Here is a 6,000-nt window from a genome sequence, read left to right as displayed (position 1 = left end):
TACACAAGTGTCACTCCGAGGCCTACGGAGGACATCACGCTGGAGATAGAACTACACACAAGGTAAATCTGGTTTTTATCGGCCTACTCCCTTCAAGGATGCTCGTAAGTTTGTCTTGTCTTGTGATGAATGTCAGAGAATTGGTAATATTAGTAGACGTCAATAAATGCCTATAAATTACTCTCTAGTTATTGAACCATTTGATGTCTGGGGTTTTGATTATATGGGACCTTTTCCAAAATGCAACGGGTATACTCATATTCTAGTTGTTGTTGATTATGTTACTAAGTGGGTAGAAGCTATTCCAACTAGTAGTGTTGATCATAACACTTCTATTAAAATGATAAAAGAAGTTATTTTCCCTAGATTTGGAGTCTCTAGATATTTAATGACTGTTCGTTCACACTTTATTCCTGGTGCTTTCCGTAAATTGCTTGCTAGGTATGATGTTAATCATATAATTGCATCTCCTTATCATCCCCAGTCTAGTGGGCAAGTAGAATTGAGCAATAGAGAAATTAAATTGATCTAGCAAAAGACCGTTAACAGATTTAGAAAGAATTGGTCTAAGAAACTTGATGACGCATTATGGGCTTATAGAACCGCTTACGAAAACCCTATGGGTATGTCTGTGTATAAAATGGTTTATGGTAAAGCATGTCACTTACTTCTAGAGCTAGAACATAATGCTTATTGGACAATTAAAGAGCTTAACTATTATTTCAAATTTGCTAGTGAGAAGAGGTTATTTGACATTAGCTCACTTGATGAATGGAGAACCCAGGCCTATGAGAATGCTAAGTTGTTTAAATAAAAGGTTAAGAGATAGCATGATAGAAGGATACAAAAGCGTGAATTCTATGTAGGTGATCATGTCCTTCTTTACAACTCTCGTTTAAGATTTTTTGCACGAAAACTTCTCTCTAAATGAGAAGGGCCTTACATTATCGAGGAATTATATCGTTCCGGTGCCATCAAGATCAACAACACCGAAGGCACAAATCCGAAAGTGGTGAATGGACAAAGAATCAAACATTATATCTCAGGTACTCCCATAAATGTTGAAACTAGTATTATCAATACCATAACTCCGAAAGAGTACATTATGGAGACCTATCACAACGTACCAGACTCTGAAAAGGAATAGGTATGTGTTACGGTAAGCAAACCGACTCCAAAATGTTTCCAATGGCAATTTTTATCAGTTTTGCAATATTTCAAAATTTAGGAAAATTTAAAGAAATCCGTAGAGCACGAGGAGGCGACAAGCCAGGAGGGCGCGACCTACCCCTTGGGCTTGCCCTGCAGGCTTGTGGCCACCCCGTGCACCCTCCGGACTCCGTTTTCTTGTGGAATACTCTTTCGGGTCGGCAAAAAATCATTATATAATCTCCCGAAGGTTTTAAACTCCATATCGCGAAAATATCTCTGGTTTTCGTTTTGAGCTGTTTCTATAACAGATTTAGATCAACATGACATCTTCAAGCACTTTGAAGGACAAGTTCTTTGATAGGGTCATCAACCCCTACCTTGCGGAGGTGTTGTAACACCCTCAAACCATTTATATGCATGAGTGGGTGCGGCAGATCCGTGATGTTGAGGGGCCAAAGGAGACCGGAAGCGTGGAGACAAGGCTTGAAGCAATGGAGCAACAAGTCTTCAAGTGCCAAGGGATGGTGGAACGAGGACTTAATGCCAATCACCTGATGATCGTGGAGTTTAGCCATAAGCACAAGCTAGACGCCAACGACCTCTGGGATCACGTCTTCAAGATTTATGAGAAAATCGAGCACCTCCAAGCTCAGATCTATGACCTGTAGAACCAAAACTGTGAGTATGAATACAGATTTAAGAAAATGAGTTTGGTTGCAGGCTAGTTCATCTTTTCACGATGGTGAGCCCATACCTTCGAAGATGGAGGACAAAACTTCAACGTCACCAACAACTCCAACACCACCACCTCCGAAGAAACACAACTAAACACATGGGTATGGGCACTCCCCTTGGCTTGTGCCAAGCTTGGGGGAGGTCCCCCAGTATCGTATCACCATCACACCTTTTAGTTTCTTCGTTTTTCTTCATTCGATCCTTTTGGTTCTATCTTGATATAGTAGAATAAAGTTTTAGTGTGATCTAGTTTTAAGTTTATCTGTTTGTTCCCCCTATGTAAGCAAGTCCAAGAGTTATATAATAAAGAGTAGTTTAGAGTTGAGGGCTTTGCTCGCTTGCTATGATCTTGAGAAAAAGAAATAGAAAGAAGTATCGAATAAAATCAAAAGAGTATACATAATGATGTTATGGGGTGTGATGACTTCACATATAAAAAGTATGTCGATTGAAATTTTTTGTGAGTTGACAAACAAAGCTATTGGTCATTGTTCCAATTAAAAGGAAATAATACAGAAAGAGAGGTTCACATATGAATATATTATCTTGGACATCTTTTATGATTGTGAGCACGCATTAAAATATTATAAGTTAAGAAGTTGATGTTGGACAAGGAAGACAACATAATGAGTGATGTTTGCTTATTTCCGAATAGAAGTTATATGGTTGTAGATCCTTCAACATGTGTCGCTTGCTTCCACCTCATATTAGCCAGATACTACTTGTGCATCCAATAACCTTTAACCTAGTTTTGCCTTGAGAGTCCACCATACCTACCTATGGATTGAGTAAGATCCTTCAAGTAAGTTGTCATCGGTGCAAGCAAAAAAATGCTCTTTAAATATCTGTGATTTATAAGTGCGAGGAAAATAAACTTTATACAAACTTGTGATATAGAAGAAAAAAAGTGACAAATTACATAATAAAGTTCTTTATCACAAGGGGCAATATAAAATGACGTTCTTTTGCATTAAGGGATTGTGCATCCAACTATAAAACCGCATGACAACCTCTGCTTCCCTCTGCGAAGGGCCTTCTGTTACCTTTACTTTCTAGTGCATACCTTTATGTAAGAGTCGTGGTGATCTTCACCATTTCCTTTATTTCTTCTTTATCTTTTGGCAAGCGTCATGTGTTGGGGAATGATCTAGACAAATATATCCACTCGGATGTGGGTGATCATGAGTTATTATTGTTGACATTACCCTTGAGGTAAATAGTTGGGAGGCAAAACTATAAACCCCTATCTTTCTCTGTGTCTGATTGAAGCTTTGACCTCATAGGCATCGCATGAGTGTTAGAAATTATGAAAGACCATAAGATGATTGAGTATGTGGATTTGCTTTACAAGCTCTGATATTGACTTTTCCTACGTTGCGATAAATTGGAATTGATTCAATGACTGAAATCATAGTTTTTAGTTCTCAATAGAGTTACTGATTCATATTTTGCCTTGTGAATGAATAGTTACTCTAGCATAAGATATTCTATGGCAATACGTGTTGTTGTTCTAAAGATAACCATGATGCCTTCATGTCCGTATTTTATTTTATCGACACCTCTATCTCTAAACATGTGGGGCATATTTGTCGATCTCGGCTTTCGCTTGAGGACAAGCAAGGTCTAAGCTTGGGGGAGTTGATACGTCCTTTTTGCATCATGCTTTTATATCAATATTTATTGCATTATGGGCTGTTAATACAAATTATGGTACAAGACTTATGCCTTTTCTCTCTTATTTTACAATGTTTACGTGAAGAGGGAGAATGCCGGCAGCTGGAATTTTGGATTGGAAAAGGAGAAAATCTGAGAGACCTATTATGCAGAGCTCCAAAAGACCTAAAAATTTACGGAGAATTGTTTTGGAATATATAAAAAATATTTGGTGAAAGAAATACCGTAGGGGACCCACCAGGAGGTCACAAGCAAGGAGGCAGGGCCTACACCCTGGCCGTGCCCTGAAGGCTTGTGGGCCCCCTGGCAGGCCTCTGGTGCCCATCTTCCGCAATATGAAGGGTTTAGACCTGGAAAAAATCATGTCAGAGCTTTCGGGACGAAGCGTCGCTGTCTTGAGGCGGAAATTCGACATAACCAATCTAGAGCTCCGGCGGAGCTATTCCACGAGGGGAACTTCCCTCCTGGAGAGGGAAATAAAAGCCATCGTCATCACCAACGATCCTCTCGTTGAGAGGGGGTCAATATCCATCAACATCTTCATCAGCACCATCTCCTCTGCAAACCCTAGTTCATCTCTTGTATCCGTTTTTTGTCTCAAAACCTCAAATTGGTACCTATGGGTTGCTAGTATTGTTGATTACTCCTTGTAATTAATGCTAGTTGGTTTATTTTGGTGGACGATTATATGTTCAGATCCTTGATGATTATTAATACTCCTCTGATTATGAACATGAATATGCTTTGTGAGTAGTTATGGTTGTTCCTGAAGACATGGGATAAGTCTTGTTATAAGTAATCATGTGAATTTGGTATTTGTTTGATATTTTGATAACATGTATGTTGTCTCTCCTCTAGTGGTGAACGTCGACTACATGACACTTCACCATTATTTGGGCCTAGGGGAAGGCATTGGGAAGTAATAAGTAGATGATGGGTTGCTAGAGTGATAGAAGCTTAAACCCTAGTTTATGCGTTGCTTCGTAAGGGGCTGATTTGGATCCATATGATTCATGCTATGGTTATATTTATCTTAATTCTTCTTTCGTAGTTGTGGATGCTTGCGAGAGAGGTTACTCATAAGTGGGATGTTTGTCCAAGTAAGGGCAGCACCCAAGCACCGGTCCACCTACATATCAAATTATTAAAGTAAAGAACGTGAATCATATGAGCATGATGAAAACTAGCTTGACATAAATTCCCATGTGTCCTCGGGAGCGCTTTTCTTTATATAAGAGATTGTTCAGGCTTGTTCTTTGCTACAAAAAGGATTGGGCCACTTTGCTGCACCATTGTTACATTTGTTACTTGACACCCACTACGAATTACCTTATCACAAACCTATCTATTACCGATAATTTCAGTGCTTGCAGAGAATACCTTACTAGAAACCGCTTGTCATTTCCTTCTGCTCCTCGTTAGGTTCGACACTCTTACTTATCAAAAGGACTACGATAGATCCCGTACACTTGTGGCTCATCACCTCCATTGCTGCTGGAGGCCTCATGCTCAAGGAGCATGACGAGAGCAGTGCAGCGCCGGTGCCCCGACCCAACGGGCGTTGACCAACACGTGGGCCTGGCCCAGCCCCGCGCGTGCCGCGGCCCGCCATCGCCCTTCGTCGAGCTCCGCGCCGACGAAGCCCAGCAATCGGCCGGCCCAACAACACTAGGTGACCGCCCTGCCTATTCTTCGCTCGTGTGGGAGTTTGCTAAACTGCGCCACCCCTGTGTAGCCGAAAGAGCTCAATTTCGGCCCGTGTAGGTTTTTTTAACGCCTGCGATTTTTCCAATTACCACGCATTTCAGAAAACATGCATATTTTAAAACGTCCATAACTTTTAAACCGTGTGTCGAATCAGAATAGTTTATATATGTAAAACCTGTAGAATTTCATGAAGAATAATATTTTCCAACTCCCGTGCATATTTAAGACTGTTAGCCATTCTGTTTGCATCGCTTTGCGTGACAACGAGTTAAAACGGTTTAGTTCGTAGTTAATTAATTGTAGCTCCGTTGAAGATTAGCCATATATGTAAATGGACTAAAACGACGAGTAGAATTACGTGAACCACTTTGTTTTGCCATTTAAAAAACATAAAAAGCGGTTAGGACATATCTTAACAGATTTCAAAGTTAATGCGTGGGGTCGTTTTGGAAATGCTATATGTCGTTTCCGGCCTCATTTAAAATGCCTAGATAGGTAGTTTATTTGTGATTAACCCCTTGCCATGTTTAAAAATATTTAATGTTGACGTGTACCTGAACGGGAGTGAACTAAGTAAATCAAATTTGGAGTTTCGTCAATATGCAACTCGTTGCATATTGAGCCTCACTTAATGTGTAGTTTTTGATTGTTGTTAATTGCCATGCCATGCCTTGCATAATTAAAATGGACATGCATCATATTATGGTGTGCATCATATCGTGCATGTGCCAT

The sequence above is a fragment of the Hordeum vulgare genome, chromosome 6H, assembly GCF_904849725.1.
Source record: "Hordeum vulgare subsp. vulgare chromosome 6H, MorexV3_pseudomolecules_assembly, whole genome shotgun sequence".
Lineage (NCBI taxonomy): Eukaryota > Viridiplantae > Streptophyta > Magnoliopsida > Poales > Poaceae > Hordeum > Hordeum vulgare.
The sequence above is the reverse complement of the archived record's forward strand: the minus strand, read 5'-3'. Positions refer to the sequence as shown.